Source organism: Pipistrellus kuhlii, unplaced genomic scaffold (genome assembly GCF_014108245.1).
Source record: "Pipistrellus kuhlii isolate mPipKuh1 unplaced genomic scaffold, mPipKuh1.p scaffold_m20_p_6, whole genome shotgun sequence".
Taxonomy (NCBI): Eukaryota; Metazoa; Chordata; class Mammalia; order Chiroptera; family Vespertilionidae; genus Pipistrellus; species Pipistrellus kuhlii.
Window position 1 is genome coordinate 75,083,031 of NW_023425562.1, and position 19,940 is coordinate 75,102,970.

Sequence of the window (19,940 nt, forward strand, 5' to 3'; positions counted from 1 at the left end):
CAGAGGCCTTATCGTCTGGACGCCCGCCAGCAGCCCAGCCTGACCTACATTCCCACCAGATTTCAAAACCGCCCTCTCATCCTCTTGTTGGACTTTTCCTAAGGAGAGTCCACGGTGCCCAAAAACGCGCCGCTAAAAATAAAAACTAGAATGAGGGGGGCGGGCACAGCTGGCCCAGGAAGGCCCGAGGCGGAGAGCAGCCCTGTGGTGTGGCCAAGCTCCTCCCCCGCCCAGAAGCTTCCTCAGGAGTCTGTCCTTGGGACACAGGGTTTCCATCAGGACAGGCTGCGACACAAGCCCCCCTCAAGGGTTTCCCCTGATTGCATCTAAACCTTTCAATTCTCAGTCAGGAATAGGAGGGCTGACTTCAGATACGGGCAATCCTGGGTTCAAATCCTGGCTTTGCCACTAACTAGCTCATCCATCCATCCATCCATCCATCCATCCATCCATCCATCCACCTATCCATCCCAAGGTATTTACTGTCCCCTGAATGGGGCACTATACTGGGTGCTGGGGAAATACCTGAGAACAAGGCAGATAAAGTCTCTATTCTCATAGAACTTATAACCCAGTGAGCAGAGATGGGCACAAAGCAAATAACTTTTTAATAAGAATAATGAAAATAAATTGAAGTGCTGGGCTATATAGTGGCAGAGACCCCAGGAGCTGAGATGATCAGGGAGGTCTCTCTGAGGAGGGGGTCGATGAAGCAAGACCCAAATGATAAGAACCGATTCTGGGAAACAGCAGGATAAGGGTGAGGCAAGCAAGTGACCCGGGCACAAAATGAGAGGGGGGGTCTTGGTTTCAGCCTTGAGAGTGCATGTCTTCTTACAGTTTTCATCCTAGGCATCTCACTTGCCTCAACCTGGTTCTGAACCTGCTGGGAAGGAAAAGAATCCAAGTACAGGTGCAGGGCAAGTGCAAAGGCCGTGAGGTTGGGAGTGAGCCTGGTGCGATGGGGCAGAGAGCGCCAGGAGGAGTGGGGAGGGGAGGTGATGTGGGAGAAGTGGCCAGTGCAAATCACAGAGGGCCCTGAAGGCCGGGCCATGGTGAGAACTCGGGGAGAGACAGGGAGATACAACTGAACCTTGAAGAACATGGGTTTGAGTGGAGTAGGTCCACTGATGTGTAGACTTCTTCAATAAATATGTACAGTGCTGTCCATGTATTTTCCTTTCCTTATGATTTCCTTCATGCCATTTCTTCTCTCTAGCTTACTTTATTGTGAGAATACAGTATATGATACACATGACATACAAAATGTGTGTTAATCGGCTTTATGTTATCAGTAGGTGTTTAGTCATTAAATTTGCAAGGAGTCAAAAGTTATAATTTTTACTGCCCAGAGGGTAGGCACCCCTAATTCCCGCGTTGTTCAAAGGTCAGCTATGTTTTGCTTGTTTGTTAATCCTCACCCAAGGATATTTTCCATTGATATTTTTAGAGATACTGGAAGGGAAAGAAGGAGGGGGTAGAGAGCGAGAGAGAGATGGGGAGAGAGAGTGAGAAAGAAACAGAGAGAGACGTTGATTGGTTGCCTCTTGAATGCACCCCAACCAGGGCCAGTGATCAAATCTGCAACCCAGGTATGTGCCCTTGACCAGTAATCGAACCCGAGACCTCTGGTGTGCAGGCTGATGCTGGGACCACTGAGCCCCATCAGCCCAGGCAAGGGTCAGCTGTGCTTTGGAGGTCGAGTCCATGGTTCTTGAGGGTGAAGTGATATTCGCAGGGGAGGTGGGAGGAACCAGGACTGACTCCAGGGCTGGATGGATGTGAGGAGGCTGGCAAATGCCTCATCACCCAGAGTCATTTCCCTCATCGAGCACGGCCTCCCCGGTCACCCTGCCATCCCTCGCTCAGAGCCTGGCCCGCAGGAAACGCTCTCCCGACAGTCCGGCCAGGCTCCGTGACTTACCTGGAGTCATCTGGCAAGTTACCACTCAGCCTGGACTGGAACCCAGAGCCCACGCTCCAGGACGTGTCCCGGCAGGCTGGCCTGGGCCTTGGCACATGACTCTGCAGAAATGCAACCTCCCAGCCAGACAGGCCTCGGCAACAGAGGCCGTTTTTTTTTTGTTTTGTTTTGTGTTTTTTCTTCTTTCTGAATTGTGCTTATGCGTGGGGCTGTTTATCTAACTTGGCTGAAGTTTGAGGCCTGGGCCTGTAAACATATCCTTTTAATTATTACACAAGTGGGACATGCTCATGGAATAAAAATTTGAAAATGCAAATAGGCAAAAAAAAATAAATAAAATAGGCCAAAAAGCAGAGAGAGAAGGGGTAGGGGGTAGGGGGAAAAAAACCAACCATCTGAAAGAGCATGTGTGCACCAAGATACATACATAAGGACCTTCACTGCAGGGTTTGTCTAGCAAAAGACTGGAAGCAACTTGAGTATCCAAGAATAGGGGCCTTTTTCAACAAATACGTAGTATTCCAGTGTCATGTAGTCCCTGAAGCGAGTGAGCAGATTTCTGAGTACTGGACACGGAAAAACCTCTAGGATATAATGTTAACGGAGAAAAACAAGATGCAAAACAATGATTATGGAATACCACGGGTGTGTGTGTGTGTGTGTGTGTGTGTGTGTGTGTTTGTGTACACATTTGCTGGTAGACACACAGACCATCTCTGGGGGAGACACAAGGTCCTGGTGGCAGTGGGGCTGTGGGCAGTGGGGTCAAGGGTGGGAATAGTAAGTGGGAGATGGAAGGGAAGTAAATTCCCTGTCCTTGTTCTTTTGCGCTGTTGGAAAGCTTTTGTTTTGGTTTTGTTTTGGTTCTGTCTTCTGAGAAACATTTTAATAATGTTGGAAAGATCGGAGACTCCCCTCTTGGTTTCAGAGCTCTTTCCAAAAGCCTCGGGATAATCTAAGCTGGTGTTTCCTAAAAGCCTGCCCTCAAGCCCAGGATTACAAGGAGTTGCCTGCAGGCCACGGGGCTAGGGGAGGAAACGGCAGGCCTCCTGACCTCCACTCTGGGCAGGTTCTCTTTTGTCTTTTTTTATAGGCCGGACAGCAAGTAAAGGTTCAGCTGAAAAGGAGTTTTGCCTACTTTGAAGCAAAATGTTTGAAAAGCTTTGATCTTGAATCATCTCATTCTACTGATAAGAAGACAGAGACCCAGAAAGGAGGGGGGGAAAAACATGGTCCCAGACTCAGGCAGACCTGACTGTGCTGAGTGCCTTACGTGGTAAATTTGCCTCCTTAAACCTTAGAGCTACTCCTTCAAACACAAACAAACAAACAAACAGGTTAGTCAGGACTCTTCAAACATATTTAAAGTGGAAGTAGAACCTGAGTTCTTAGTCCTTTTGATCTTGCCAAAAACACACTCAGGAAATCAGACTGCTTCTCTTTCATCCTCTGATTTTCCAAGAAGAGCAAGAATGACCCTCTGTCCCCCATTTCACTCAAGTCCAAGATCAGGTTTAACAGAAGTCAACTCACTAAAAAACTCAGTTCATCAGAAGTCAACTCGTTACAAAACACAGGTATTCATTAGGCTGCTTTTCACAGGAAAAGCCAACACAAAATGTCTTCCTCATTAAGGAAATGCATCCTTCTTATATGTTCAAAATGCAGAGACTGTGTGGCAGGTCCGTCAGGCATGCATTCAGCTGCAAGTAACACAAAACCTGACCATTGTCTCCTACTACTAGAAATCCAGGCCCAGGAGCCAAGAGGATGATGACTCAGTGATGCCACCAGGGGCCCAAGTTCCTTCCCACTTTTTGCTCAGCCATCAAGAACATGTGGCTTTTGTCCTCTTGGCTGGTTATGGTTGCAAGATGGCCACTCTACCGCCAGTTTCTATCCACATTATGAGCAGGAAAAAAGGATATGGGGTGAGCAGTGTGCCCACCATGTTTGTCTGTTTTCAAAAAGCTTTCCTGCTGAATCCAGTTGGGTTCAGTGGATAGAGCGTTGGCCTGCAGACTGAAGGGTTCCAGGTTCAATTCCAGTCAAGGGCATGTACTTTGGTTGCAGGCACATTCTCAGTAGGGGGTGTGCAGAAGGCAGTTGGTCGATGTTTCTCTCTCATCGATGTTTCTAGCTCTCTGTCCCTCTCCCTTCCTCTCTGTAAAAAATCAAATATATATATATATATATATATATATATATATATATATATATATTAAAAAGCTTTCCTGAGATTTCTGCTCAGCAAATTTGGTTTAATTTTCATTGATTATACCCGGATTGCATGGCCACTCCTAGTGGTCAGGGAGTCTAGGAGAGTGAGTGCCTTTAGCTGGCCCATTGCCATTCCAAATAAAATCAGGGTTCTGTAAACAAGCAAAAAGGGGCAGTGGGCATTGAGGAGGCACCGAGCAGTGTCTTCCATAAGTCATTCAAGGATTGTTAATACAGTGTGACTCAAGGACATTATCAAGGACATGTGCTTTTCTCCTTCTCTACTCTGCCATCACCAATGTGTGGGCTTCTGTCCTGAGACCTGGCTTATGTCCTCAGGCAAGGGAGAGGGCCCCTTCTTCCAGCACATAGACTGATATCCCTCAAATAAAAGAGGATGATCTCAGCCAGGAAGAACATTGATAATGTCTGTGGTTGGGCCATCGACAGTGTCTGCCACACCCTTTTAACAAGTACTTTTTAAAATTCCATTCTCTTCTCTCCTGAGCTCACTTGTAATCTCATCTCCATTCACACTACATGCATCAGTCATCTGTGGTGGCCATAATGCTGTGTAACAAAATACCCCAAACCTTTACAAAATACCCCAAACCTTTTATTCTTTTGTTTATCGTCATTGGACCTAGGTTCCTGAGGACGTTTGTGCTCCTCTGGTATCTGGGGACAAGTCAGGTAGTGACAAAGAGCAACGGAGAAAAAAATAAAGCAGGGTAGGGGAGAGTTATTTTGGGAAAGAGACACTGTTTTTGTGGGGTCAGGGGTGGCTTCTCTGATATTTTGACATTGCAGTAAAGGACGTAAGGGAGCAGCAAGTGCAAAGGCCTTGAGGCAGAGGGGTCCTGGTGGAGGCCAGTGCACTGGGTGGGAGAGGTGAAGGAGGTGCCGGTGCAGGGGAAGAGGGAAGGATCTGGGAAGGCAGAGACCTGATAGGCCACAGTAAGGACTTGGCTTTGACCCTGAAGAAAGTGGGAGCCACGGGAGGGTTTGGGCAGAGGAGGGAGGTCACATTACCTAGGTTTTTACAGGATCCCTCTGGCAGCGTGTGGATAACAGTCTGCATGGGGCCGGGGCAGAAGCAGGAAGTGGGCTTTCAGAGGCTTCGTGGCACTTAGGTCAGAGAGGGGACTCAGGTGCTCGAGTGACATTCGCAAAAAGCCCCAGGAAAACCAAACAGGATTTTGGGGTGACCTCAGAGTCTAGCAGAAGATGGGCAGGGCCGGCACGTTCCGTTCCCGGGCAGCCCAGCAGCACAGCGTTTCTGCAGCATCCTCAGGACATGCGGCGTGCGCTGTGCTGGGCTGACTTCCCCTGTGCCGGGCCTGCCGCTCCGCACCGCGCTGTGGAAGGTGTGAGGGCCCCGCACACGCAGGGTGGCCTGGGTGCCGGTGACTGAGCTCCCAGCAGGGATGCTGTCGACGTTGAACCCAAGAACAAATCCTGACGCCCCTAACTCTGCAAAAACAAGCCCTGTGTCCTCGCACGCCATGTCCGCCAGCACCAAGCTCCCTTATCTCACTGCACAATCCTTCAAAGAATAACACAGCGTATTTTGTCTGTGGTTTGGTTTCCCAAAACCTGTGACATCAGATAAGTGCGAGGTTCACAAAAACGAACGACATCACAGAGAGGGAAAACAAACAACCCCAGAGAAGCCCCTGGTTTCGGCCTCGGCTTCCTCTCCCAGGAGGAAGGAGTTCTTGTGCGACGTGTTTGAGGTTTCACGGTGCAGAGCCTGGGACCGGGCGAGAACGCGCCGCCCTCTGCGAGCTGGCTCACTCTCAGTCTTAAAGTCTCCCCACAAAACGGAAACGCTAACCACCGCCTCTCACGGCTGCCACTGAAAAGCGATTCGATAGACAGGCTAATAATGGCTAATCTCGGGATCAATCATGTCCCTTAGGCCATCTACTTGGGATAATCTTTCCCCTCTGGAGCAGCTACAAGGATCATCTCCAGTTTACAGATGGGGAAACTGAGGCTTCGAGTAGGAAAAGAAGGTGGCTACAAAACACTATGGGGCCACTTTTGTTTTTTAGCAAGCACGTGAAATAGAAATTAAATAAGCAAACATGTAAATATCCTATTTAATAAAGAGAGAATACGCATATTTACATGTCAATATTTACATATTTACATGTTTGACTGTCACGCTGTAACAAGATGGCTGTACCCACAGCAGAATCGGGGCTCCCATAACACACAACGGCTGTACCCAAGTGGAGGCTGAGTCCCTGTAACAAGCCGTAAGGAGCAATCAGCAGGGACCTGAGGCTGCACCCCCGACACACACCTGGTGGGGCTTGACAGGGAACCTCAGGCTGTGCTCCCTGCCTGGCAGAGCTCGACGGGGGACCTCAGGCTGTGCTCCCCACCTGGCAGAGCTAGACGGGGGACCTCAGGGCACACCCTCCTGCCCCAGTGCCGGGCCAGGTGACCTGAGGCCATGCCCCCCACCTTGCAGGGCTTGACCGTGGTGGGGCCGGCTGGCCAGATCTGGGTCTCATGTGATTTTGAGGCGCATGTGAGTGGGCAGGAACTTGACTCTGGTTCTCGTGTCGTGTCCCAGACTGACAGGAGGAAGATTTTCATATGCATTTTCCTAATTTTCTTTCATCTCTGATGCTTCTATTATAGAGAAAGGGCAAGTAGCAGTATTAAAATATTTCCTCTAATTAATTCCCTTTTAATATGCACAACTTTCATGCACCAGGCCACTAGTAAAAATGTAAGTGGACAGTAGGGTTTGGTAGGATAGACACCCAAATGTCACAGTGCTATTGCTGGGTGTCGCAGTTGCCACTGAGACAGGGATCCCCTGGCTGTCAGTTTCCCATCATTCGGGTCTTAGCAAAACGTCGCCTCAGCCAAGAGGGTCTCTCCAGGCGCCTGGATACAGGGGCCCTCCAGCCCCTCTTTATCCCGACACCTGTTCACTTCATTGGTGGATCATCACTGGAATGTTCTTTGGTTTCTCTGTTTCTGGGCTCCTCGCCCATGCTCTCCACTGGAGCAGGAGACCACCAATCGGGCCCCCCGTCCGTGCACCCAGCCATGACCCCTTAAGCAGCTCCTGGCACTAGTAGGCCTCCATAGATATACCTTGACAACTGACTGTGTTTTCTTATTATTTGTTTTAAATTTGCTTTTTAAAAACAAAAAGACATATGGGTTATTTAAAATTGTTGCTTTACAGCACCCGTCAGGAACGAGGCAGCTGGAGCCTCTGTAGGAAGACGGTGCCTCTGAGCCGGTGCCCTGCCTGGCGCAGAGGGGGCCGAGCAGCCGGCATCCCGGAGTCTCTCAGCCCAGCCTGTCCCGACTTCTCTGGCTCTGGAGATCCCCCCCCCCCCCCCCCCCCCGCCCCGAGACAGGGTTCGTATCCATGTTCCATCTCCACCTCCGGGGGAGGCCACCCTGAGTCTCAGGGGACACGGGGGAGCCTCGAGGCCAAACACAGCCCACAAGAGGTGTGACTTGGCTGCAGCTCCAATAGTTTGGAATTTCATCATCATTTAAAAGTCAATAGAGTTTGAAAGAAAGAGAAAATATCTTCCCCCAAGGCAGTGGTTCTCAACCTTCCTAATGCCGCGGCTCTTTAATACAGTTCCTCATGTTGTGGTGACCTCCCAACTGTAAAATTATTTTTGTTGCTACTTCATAACTGTAATTTTGCTACTGTTATGAATCGTAATGTAAATATCTGTGTTTTCCGGTGGTCTTAGGCAACCCTGCTAGTGATTCTCAACCTGTGGGTCATGACCCACAGATTGACAGCCGCTGCTGTAGAGCCTAAGACCATCGCTTGGGGTCACCACAACATGAGGAACTGTATTAAAGGGTGGCGGCATTAGAAAGATTGAGAACCACTGCCCTGAGGGCATGAACATAGGATGAGAGTAAATAAATGGGGAAACTTTACATCCTTAAAAGGACCAGTCTTCCAACATATATAAACTGAATGTAATTTCAGGTAGTGACCTGTGGGATTTTTTTTAATTGGATAAGATGGTCTTGGAGTTGACAAAGGAAAGTATGAAGTAGAAGAACAGTGGGGAGGATTATGACAAAAGTGGCATTTCAACTCACTGGGAAAATGGAATGTTTAACCTAGGAGACCAGCCTAGCACACTGTCCATTCATTTTATTTATCACCATAATAAAAATAGACTTCTATCTTCCACCATGTAAAAAAAAAAAAAAAAAAAAAAAAAATCCAGAAATTTCACAGAAAACATCTGTATTTTTAGCTTGCCTGAAAACCTTGGCAACTCTGGGCCCTCATTTCCCAAGGCAGCCACGGGCTGGTGGTGGTTCGAAACTCAGGGGCATTCCAACTCACCACAGTCCCCACCACTCCCTGCTGCCTCCCCCGGACCGCCTTCAGTCATTCCTGTGTCTTGCCTGGGCCCTGCAGTCATTGGAGTTTGGAGCCCCTGAACTCAGGGAGCATTTGAAGTTCGAGTTCTGCTCTTAGTCGCCTTTGCACGTTTTCATTTTTTTTGGTGGAGATACAATTCTGGAGGAGGGGTGTAGCTTGAGGAATGGCGAAGAGCATGGCCTTGGCAAGCAAAGAACCTTGAATGATCTCTGAAGCGTGAGCTCCCTGCTCTGTGCCTCAGTTTCTTCCTCTGTCGATGGAGAGAATAAGAGCCGTCATTCGTCACTTGCAGGCATCTGTGCCCCCCGTTCCCACAAGACACGTGGCCCGGGGCTCGCAGCTGTCACACCAGGGAAATGATGGCAATCGCGTGGGAGTAACAAAAACCCTCCCTCTCAAACTTTAGGGTTTTGGGTTGTCAGGCTCCTGAGGAAGAGAAGGAAAAGAGGAAGAAAAGGAGAGAGGATGTGGGCAGGGCAGAGGCTTTGTTTTGATTCCTTTTGCCTAAAAGGAGGAAAAAAGTCAGCAAACAGCCCTGGCCTCCTCTGTTTTCGCTGCCTGCCTCTGGAGCTGATAAGAACCAGCCAAATTCGAGTTGGTCAACTCCACCCTTCCCCTGGGCTGGGCGGGTGGAATCTCAGACCCCAAAGCCTGAACTCTGCCCGAAACGTCCACCTTACTCCCCCGCTGGCCTTCTCCTTGGAGACTTGAAGGGGAGAGAGATGCAAAGATGTCCCCACAGGAACCCCACACAAGGACTGAGCCAAGGGCTTGGACGCCCGGGCCGCTGGCACATTACTTACTCAGCCCCTAGCTCAGGAAGGAGCCCGGGCTGGGGACTGTGGGAAGTGTAAGTCTCGGGCATTTGCCCTGGCCGTGAACGGGCGGAAGGAGGTGAAGTTTCTCCCGAAGAACAGAAATACCTCCCCGCCCAGCCGCTGACGGAGAGAAACCCGTGGCGCAGGGCTCACATGTGGCTCTGAAGCCATCTGTTCAGGGCGGTGTGACTTTGGGTGAGTGACTTCACCCGACTTACCTTCAGCTTCTGAACCTGCCCTGGCATCCGCCTTGAGGGATCGCTAAGGGTTAAAAGGGCCTGGCACCGGTAGGTCTGATCTTTGCACGCTGTGGTTGTCCATGGCTTGGGGAGTCTCAGGACAGCCTCAGGCAAAGACCAAAAAATGCCCCGACCTCAAGTCCAGGGAGATGAAAAAGGACAGCTGTTCGAAATCTCTACGTGAGCCAAGGGCCATGCAGGCCTCAAGGCCAGAAACCGGGGCCCATTGGATGTTGCGAAGAGGTAAATTCTAGACAAAGATTAGCACAAACAGAGGACGTTCCTTCGAGTTACTCTCAAGGAAGCCCGGCCAGTGGCTGTGGGAGCTTCCCCGGGACCGCCGAACGGCTGGAGGCTAGGGGAGGGGGACAGGGGGCCTGAGAGAATGGCCCTGGGTCCAGGTTCTTTCCCAGGTCTGCCCTTCCCCGCTGCCCGGCCTCCGTGAACGGAGCAGAGAGCAGCACTGAGAACCAGAGTGTGGCCGGAGCCATGGTGATCATAGCGACCCCTCCACCCATCGCCGATTCTGGACATGAGGCTCTGAGGGTCCTGGCTCCTGGTGCACGGCAGTCTCCACGGGTGTGTTTACTCCCTAAACAATTTCCGTCACAGCCCACTGTGCTGGCCTCTGGGTTCCAGAGAAAATGCAGATCTCCCTCCTGCCCCCCAGATCCTGAGGACAGACCAGGGTACAGCTGTCACAGCCCAGAAAAGACAGCAGGGCTGAGGTGTGGGGGGGTAGGGAGGAGCCCTGCGGGGAGGCAGGGGACGCTCCCAGAGGAGGGGTGTGCGAGGAGGGGCCCGAGGAAGCGCTGATGTTGGTGAAATGACAAGACGGGGCAGATGCTTCGAGGGAGGGACAGTGCGGGAAGGCCCGGGGCAGCAGTCGCCAGTGCGCTTGGAGAGCTGGATGTGGTCACCTGGGTGGGGCACTGGGCAGGGGCTCGGCCACTCACTGTCCCTGTGACCTTGGGCAGCCCACACCACCTGTCTGGACATGGTGTGATCATATGTAGAGTGGAAATCATGATGGTACCCGTCTCCCAGGGTTGTCTTGGGAATGCAGTGCATGAGTGCTGGGCATGGGCAGGGCTGAGGAGGGTGAATCCTCCTTGTTGCTATGATTATTACAAACACGCACCTTTGAGTCACCCAGCTTCTCCCCTTCCAATCAGCTCCTTCGTGTAGAAGCCCTGGAGTCCCTGTCCCTGTTCCTGGGGACAGCCCAGTGGCCGCAGGTGAAGAGCTGCTGCCTGCCAGGCCATGGTGCTAAGAGGCAGGTGCCTCCAGCGTCTCCCGTCCCCACGTTCCCCAGCGTGAGCAGCCCCAGCTCCCTTGCAGGTGGCTCCTGAGCTTTGTGTGCAGCATTCGGTTTTCTTCCCCTTGACTCACCTTAACTTTCTCCTCCACCTGTGAGTCACAGCTGATGCTCAGGTTTCTCTTTTCCAAATGCCCGTGAAGACAATGAGAAAGTTTATGTGTTTTTGAGCTCTTTGCTATGTGCCTGGCATTTCCATCCATCCATCCATCCATCCATCCACTCAACAAATAGTTGCTGGGCACCTCTGTGTGCCTTGGAGCTCATCAGTAAACACGGAGCAAGGTCCCTGCCCTGGTGGGGCTCACACTGCAGGGGCAAGGGAGGGAGAGGAGCAGGTGCATAAATCCGCAACACCTACCAACTGTTCTTTGTACACATAAACTCACCGAGTCAGCAGCCTATGAGATATGTACCCCCATGTTCTAGGCGAGAAAACCAAGGCTCAACGGGGAAGTGACTTATCCAAAGTCACACAGCTAGGAAATGGCCAAGCGTTCCATCATTTGAACCACATCGGTCAGATTCCAGCACCCAAGCTCTTAACCACCCTCCCCCTTGCCCCCAGAGGGTGGGAGGATGGGGGGCTGTCTACTAAGATAAAAGGTTTTGGCCCAGTTCCACCTACAGTCATCTGCACCAGCAGCATATTCTGGAAGTTTCACTGTCCCTGGTCGGGGCATTGGTGCCTGGGGACCTAGCTCATTCCCATGAGTCCTCAGGCAGGAGGAGCTCTGCCCACCCTCCCAGCAGACGGCACTGGGGAAGGCCAAGTACATGGTTTCTCTCTGGCCAGAGCCAGTGGGAACAGGACGTCCTGGTCCTGCTGCCCTGGACGGGCCCAATGAGCTATTTTGGGGCACGTTTATTGATGGGACATGAGTGCCTGCTGGACTCCTGCTTCAAGAGGAAGGCCCGAGGCTGGCCTAGGATGGCGCTGCTTCTCCAGACCCTTTGCTGCCCCGAGGCAGCCACCATCTGTGTCCTGTCAACACCCCACACCAAGGGTGTACCCTGATTTGACCGGCTCTGGGGAAGGCAGGGGCCTCCACGGGTGTGGACAGATGCTGGGGGTCACGTGGACTGCTGTTTCCCAAAATCCTGGAGCTGATTCAATTCAAAGGAGGCAGAATCCAGAATGAATGCTAGAGCAGGTTTTGAAGTCAAACCCAGCTGTGCTCCCTACTAGCAATCTTACCTTGGGCAAGGCGGGCCAGCTCTCCGAGGCTCTTCCCTGTCTGTGGGTTGGAGCTGGTAATGCTAACCCTCACTCACAGGGAAGGCACAAAGCTTTAACGAGATTGTGCATGCAGCATAAAGTCTGGCGCACGGTACGGGCTCAATAAGTAATAACTTTGTGCAGTGGTAAGATATGTACACATAGAATACCTTAATTAAAAAAAGAAAAAAATTATTAACTGTGTAATTAATGATTGACAGCTGACATTTGTTAGGAGTATAGCATGAACCAGACACTGGGCTAAATTATTGATCTGTTCTTTCTCCTTTGTCCCAACAATTCCAGGAGGCAGTATACACCGGTACAGGTGCCCATGTTACCCCTTTGTACAGATAAGGAAATGGAGTCTCAGAAAGATACAGGATTTGCCCAAGATCATGTTGCACGTATATGGCAGAATAGCATGCCTTTGAACTCAGACCGTAAGAGGGAACCGGGCTGGCCCACGTCCCAGGGCCAGACCTCACGTCCTCCACGCCTCTCCGAGGATGGCTAATCATTCACCACAAACACCCCAGTCCCCACCATGCTGTGCTCAACCTGCTCATCCCTTAGTCCTGGGAAGTGGCCTGGAACCCAGAAACCAAAGGTTCCAGAATATCCCCTTGACCACCCTCCCTCCCAACTACCACTACAGTGCAGATGGCCACCATCTTCGTCTACTGGACTGTGCCAGTTGTCCCTCCTAGTCTCTTGGCTCTGGCTTTGCTCCACTCCATTCATCATGGTCAGAGAGAGAAAAAAAATTAAAAGATAGAAAACCATGTCATACTTCCGCTCAAAACCCTCTAGGACTGCCCATTCATAGTAGAATAAAATTCCTCCTCCTCAAATGTGGCCTATAAGACCTTGTATGATCTGACCTTTGCCCACCTCCTGCCCTCACTCACTCTGCTCTTGTCACACTTGCCTCCTCCCTGTTCCTGAACTAGCAAGCTTGTTTCTGTTCCTAGGCAGAAACTTGCTGTTCCCTTCGCCCAAACCTTCTTCTGTCGGATATCTCTCTGGCTCGCTCTCTCACTTAATTCAGGTCTCTGCTCAACTATTATCCACCCAGGGAAGACGTCCATGACCTGCCTGTCTAAAATTCTCCCTTCCATCACCACCTATCCCGTGACTTACTTATTTTCTTTCATTGCAGTCATGGCTATCCATTACATCTTCGCAGTACATTTGTTTTATCCTAAAGTTTGCCGCTAAATGTTTAACCACTGGCTCTCGGCACAGGGGGCGTTCTGATGTTTACCTTTGCCAATTTCCGTGGTGTAAAGACTCCCACCAAGGCCGATTTCAAGCCACCAACGTGACTCACTGAAGGTGAAATTGGGAAGAGATGGGCGGCAGCACAGAGTCCTGTCCTGTTTTCACATTGTCATGTGGTCTGGGATACAATATGATATAATAGATGTCAATAACCTCAGAACATAGACAATAGTAAAATAGGAAGTGATGAGTTTTGAGTAGTTGTTACCTTAAATTTTATTCTAATTATTACCTTGTAAGTTCATATAATTTAGTTTCTAAATGATGGCCGTGTAGAACAGCCAGTTTGCAGAATCCGCGAGCCAGTGTGAGCCAGCTCGAGCCAGCTCCAGCACAGCCTGGATGGCGGCAGCACGGAGACAGGAGTATTGTCCATCCCGTCCCCTGCTGTTTCCCTCCATGAGGAGGAGGAGCCACAGTAGGTGCTCCGCCGCTATTTGTTGAACATGTTGTGATGCATCTGTTTGCCTCAGAAAGCACAAACTGTTCGCCTCCATCACCTTGGTTCTGTGGGCTGAGGCCAGCCCACAAATGGGTTTCGTTTGGCTCTCAGAATGTTTTTAACATTTAAAAAAAAAAAAATGTGTTGCCAAAATTTAAAAGTCAAGAGATTTTTGCATGGAATTCCACATAAACCTAGATTTGCAGCCTCTCTTGAAAAGTCAGAGGCTCTGGGCACCCTGGGCCTGATTCTCTCACAATGACAGAGGTCAGGCTGAGGGGCAGCCACCCCCTCAGGCAGGGCAGGAGCTTGCCCAGTTCACCACGGTCCCCACCCCTCCCTGCTGCCTCACGCCGGACTGTCTTCGTGCATTTACCGCCGGGCCCTGCAGAGATTTGAGTTGTCATTGCCAAATTAGCCTCCATTCTAACCCTTGCTGTGGTGTCCCCACCAGATTGAGGACAGGCTCTGTGAATTAAGCTTTCCCGCCCCTGGGGCTCCATGCCTTCTATAGGGTCCGGCACACAGTAGGCCCACAGGCTCTGGAATCGGCTTACATGGTTGTTGTTGCACTGCCCAGCTCCCCTAACTGCCGCGTGCACTCAATCCAAGCCCTGACTGACCGGAATGTAACAAAGAGGTTGGCCAAGGCCAGGGTTTAAAAATACCGCGGGGCTGGTCAGCTGCGAGCACTCAGAGGTGTTGAAATGAGTGGGCAACGTCTGGCTGGAAGCCAGACCCCTGCTTTGTGTGAATGTGGGCCACCAACCGTTCCTGGGGGGGTGAGGAGCCTGGGCTGCGCCCCACCCCCGCTGGCCTGCTTGGGAAAGGTCAGCACTAAGTTTATAAACAGCATCGGGTGACATGGCACAATTTTGCATAAAGGGTTACCGGGCAGAGCATGACCGCAGGGCGGCCTCCCCCGGCGCTTCCACGCCGCTGTCGCGGTCGGCTGGGGTTGTGATTGGGGATGCTGCTCACCTGGTGGTCTGCTGTCCGGCCCGCAGGAGCCAAGGTTAAAAATAAGGCTCTCAGAACAGCCCCCTGGGGGACAGCCAGCACGGAGGGGGTGGGGGCCTGGCCGCGGGAGGAACAAGCTCTGATTGAGTGCCTACTGGGTGCCAGGCGCTCGGGAGGGAGGGATCGCCGTCCCGTTTACCTGGGGGGAAACTGAGGCTGGGGAGGGATGCCACTCACTAGTATAACGTTTGCTGGTGAGGCCGTGGCTGCACCGGCATTTGAACGAAGAAGGTTAGGAAGCCGGAGCTCAGTGTTTCACTGCTGGGCCCCAGGTCCCGGGAATTGTGTGGGGCTCTCAGAGGCAGCTCCCGCTGACCGCATCCCAAACCGGCCCCTCTCTCTGGCTTCCCAACGGAAGTCCTCACGAGGCTGACACGTTGGCGTTGGGGCAGAGGGGTAGGTAAACATTAGCAGGTAAATTAAATATAGTGTGTTTCAGGCGGCAGTAAGTACTAAGGAGAAAAACAAACCGGGCCCAGCCGCTGTGACTCAGTGGCTGAGCATCGACCCAGGTTCGATTCCCGGCCAGGGCACATGTTGACCCAGGGGTCACTGGTTCGATTCCCAGTCAGGGAACATGTTGACCCAGAGGTCACTGGTTCAGTTCCTGGCCAGGGCACACGCTCAGGTGATGGGCTCGATCGGGGCAATGCAAGAGGCAGCTAATCGATGATGTTTCTCTGTTGATGTTTCTCTCTGTCCCTCTCCCTTCCTCTCGCTCTAGAAATCAATAAAAAACATATTTTTAAGAAATAAAAAAAATTAGCCAGGAGGGAGATGGAGAGAGCCTTGGCGAGGCACAGATCTCAATGCGGGAGCCGGGGGAGACCTGGTCGAGCAAATATTTGAGGACAGACTTGAAAGACATGAGGGATTGAGCAATGAGGGTAACTGGAGGAAGCGCGTTCCTGGCAGAGAAACAGCAAGTGCAAAGGCCCCGAGGCTGGATCCTGCCTGGCATGTGTGGTGATGACAGGAGGCCAGCACAGCCTGGCAGCATGAACAAGGGCAACCTGGGAGGAAGTGAGGGTAGAGAAGGGGCAGATGGTGCAGCATCTTGGCATCACCGGAGGGACCTGGGCTTTTCTCCGGGGTCGATGGGAGCCATGGAAGGTCCTGAGCAGAGGAGAGCGTGGGTAGCTAAGTTCTGGAAGAACACCTGGCTGTGTGTGGAAAGAACACAGGGGCACCGAGGGACGGGGGCAGCCAGAGATGAGGTGACTGCAATGGCCCAGGCAAAGGATGACGGTGACTGGGCCCAGGGGGAAGGTGGGGAGAAGACCATGATCCTACCTTCTGGATTTGCTTTGAAGGCGGAGCTGACAGGACACCCTGCTGGACCACATGTGATGAAAATAAAAATCATGATGACTGCTTTCAGGCTGAGCATCCACCTCTCAGAGATGCCCACACACGGTGCCGGATCCCGTGGGGGACCTGGGCAAAGACCTTCCCCAATACGATAGGCCTGGCTTTCTGAAATCCCTCTCTTTTCATCCTCAGCCCTGAGTCCCTCGCTGATTGTACAGAAGCCAGGGCCTCTCTCCCCATCCCTGAGAAGCAGCAGGCATTCTGTAGCCCTCACCACGTGCCTGGAAGATTCTAGCCTTTGCATTTGTGAACTCATTTGATCGTCACAACAATTCGAAATATGGGAACTGTTATTACATCTGTTTCATAGATGGAAAAACAAAGGCCCAGCGAGGTTAGGTCACTTGTCCGGGATCCTGAGCTGCAAAGACAGGATTTGGCTTCCATCATGCTCTTAACCGCTGTACTGTCTCATGAGAAGCTCGCCATTGACCATGAGGAGCCAAACTGGGCTTCAGGGATTGGGGTGGAGGGAGAGGGCTCGCCTAGTAGGGGCAGTTGTCATTTTTTTAGCACCTGCCCCCTGGCTAGGGCTGAACCAGGCTCTTTCCATTCTGCTCATCAACTGAAGGGGTGGGTATTGTGATGACTGCACCCATTCTACACATGAGGAAACTGAGGCTCAGAGAGACGTGCCCACGCCCAGAGCCACAGAGCCATGCCTGAGACCCCGGGGCTCTGGGGCTCCAGACCTCGTTCTGTCCCTTCCTCTGCGCTGCCTGTGCTTGTCCCCAGCTTCTTGGTGGCGAGGGGAGTGCTCAGGGGGTTGATGGCCAAGATGAGTTTTCCAACGGGCTGTCGGAGGAGAGGGAACCAGGCGGAGCCTGGGGAGAGGTCATTGAGGACCAGCACAGCTCTGAGGGCTTGTGAATTCTGTTCAGGGCCACCAGTCCTGAGGCCAGCTCTGGGGCCGGCGCCAGGGACACCGAGGCAGGAGCGTGCTGCTGAGTGTGTGAGAGGGAAGAAGGCTCTATCTCGTCGCCTCTGACAGCATAGGAAGTGGTGGCGCTGTCATCAGAGTTCAGATCAAGAGCAGCTCAGAGGATAAGGTGCTCGCGAACCTTTCACCTCAGGAACCTCTTCACCGCCCCAGACCTCAGTTTCCACCTCTGTGAAATGGGTTGATCATGCCTGTAATAACCGAAGCTGGACAGGAAGAGCACAGGACCCAGCGCATCATAGGTGTTCTGGGAGCCCAGGGCCTGCTGGACATCATGGAATCCACTTAGTGAACATCTTTGAGACTTATTTCCTTCACCTGTGAAGCCAATGCTGTCCACCGGCATGTACACAGAACCTCTCAGCCACGTGGTGAGATGAGTACCAACACCGTCTTCACTGAATGGTAAGAAGTTGGTGCTCAGAGAGATGGTGAGACTTAGTCAACGCCACGGAGCTAGGAAGCCACGAAGCAGGGATTTCCTCACTTCCTCTGCCTCCTTAGCATTCGTTCCCCAATCACAAGGCTGACATGAGTTTTGTTGAGTACTTGTTCTGTGCCACGCGACAGCCCTGGCATTAGACCTGTACCTGCTGATACTAATCTGGATCTCCGATGTATGGGACAGGTGCAATTTTCTTCCCGTTTTATGCACGAAGGAAGAGGCTCAGTGAGTTATACAGGCTCACAGAGCTAGTCATTTACAAAACCAGGATTCAGACTCAGGCTGCCTGGCTCCAGCATCCATGATCTTAGACCACAATGCTCTACGTGAGAGACTCAGCCATGAGTACCAGCACCGTGCCTGGCTCACAGACGGTGCTTAATAAACTGTGAAACCTCTGAAAAGCATGCCGAGATAAGCAGGGCTTTCCTACTCTAAATCACACTGAGGGCTCGCTGGAGAGCTCACTGCTCTTATTTCCGTCCCTTCCTGTGGGCCCCGCTGGCCGGAGGAGAAGCCGCCCCCGGGCCGTTTCACCCCGTCCCCCCTCCCTGCGGGAAAGTTCTGTGCCGCATCCACGGGTCATGGGGCTGCTGGCGAGAGGGCTGGCGAGAGCAGAGTTTGGCCAGGTTATCGGGTTTCATGGTCAGCCACCTTCGCCCCTGACCAGAGCCGTCTTTCCAAAACAGAACATTTAGTCACCGCCTGTCCCTGTGCTCAGCTGTCCTTGTGCCCCTGACCTCGCTTCCTGCCCACCCAGCCCGGGATTTTTCCGAGTATCCTTGTCTCTTACTGACATCTCGCGAAGAGGACTGGAGCCGAGAGAGAGAGAGTCGAAGAGGAACTGGGAGGCTGGGAGAGACAGTGAGAGAGTCTGAGACTCAGACTCTGACAAAGACGCAGAGAGAGACGGCAGCGGGAGGCAGCCAGACCCAGATGGAGAGGCCGCGGAGCCCTCCAGATGCCCTCTGCCCTCCGAGGCTCCTCCAGGGCAGTGCCCACATCCTTGGGTCTCCTTCCAACGGGTCTTGGCCTTCTCTCCCGGCTGCAGCACCTCCTCCCCCCACTCCCTCCTCAGCCCAGCAGAGTATCGGAGACACCCTCCCTGTCCTCACCTGCACAAGTTCCCACCTACCTCCTGCTCGCCCGCTTCCTCCGGGAAGCCTTCCCTGCTGCCACAGCCCCGGTTGTTGATTACTTATAGTTTTGTCTTCTGCACTGGAATGCCAGCTCCTTGAGGGCAGGGGTTGGGTCTGTATTGCTAGACCCTGAACCCAGTACAGTACCTGACATGGTGCTCAATAAAGATTGGCTGGATGAAGTATGAAACCAGCTGCTTAGATAACACCTTAAAGAAACCCTCTCTGATCTTGCTTATATGTGGAGTCACTGATTGAGGGTCTGTGTCCCCTCTGCTCCCAGGAAGGCAGAGTCTGTGTCTGTCATGTTTGCCCTGGCGCCTGGAATGGTGCCTGGAACAGAGTAGGTGCTCAGATATGGGTTGAGTGAATGAGGAAGCATTCTGGAGGTTTGGAATCTTATGTTTCAATCCCTTCGAACCCGGCTCAAGTGCTCCCCATTTGAACCAAACCGGAGTCCTTCCCAAGGCCCAGGAGGCCCTGCCTGATGGGGCCCTGCCCCCACCTCCAGGCCAGCCTCTGCCTTTATCTCTGTCCCCTCCCACTCGTACCAATGTCCTCATTCCCCGGGGCCCTGGCCATGGCGGACACTCTGAGCCCCCTCTGCACCCCCATAAGGGTGCCAGCAGAGTTGTTGTTTTCTGCGAACAAGACTGCCTGGAACAGCGGGGCACATTTGTACAAACAGCCTCAATGTCACCCGTGGACCTTGGCCACTGTGGGACCGTCTCCAAGGTTCACCGGCCAGCTGCCCAGGGCCTTGCCCTGAGACAGGGTTTGAGTTCTGTCCTCAAAAGGGCTGGCTGGGGGGTGAGGGTGTCGTGGGGTTCCCTGAGTCTGACCTTCATGTTGGAGGGAAAGGGAAGGGATGCAAACAGGTTGTGAGGTCCACCTCCAGGCCTGGACCAGGCCCCATCTCCCCCAGAAAGCTCCCGTGACCACCTTCTTTGCTCCTATGGGCCCTGCCCTCTTCCTCGGGGCAGCCCATGTCCCATCCTGCTGAAACGCCCCCCTGGACTTGCCCCCCCACACCCCCACCCCGCCCCAGACGATGCTCCCGGTGGTCAAGGCCAAGTCCTGTACGTCTTGGTGTCCCCAGAGCCCAGGCTGTGGGAGACATCGGGGGATGTGCTGAACGAAGGAGACGATGACAGAGCACACA

General features: G+C 52.5%; 1 long non-coding RNA gene across 1 annotated transcript in view; it reads left to right on the forward strand.

Moving 5' to 3' along the window:
- Positions 1–19,940, forward strand: part of LOC118708050 — a 29,704-nt gene that overhangs the window by 3,707 nt on the left and 6,057 nt on the right. The window contains exon 2 of the long non-coding RNA XR_004984451.2: positions 3,018–3,200. This is a non-coding gene — a long non-coding RNA (uncharacterized LOC118708050). The remainder of the gene's footprint in view (positions 1–3,017; positions 3,201–19,940) is intronic.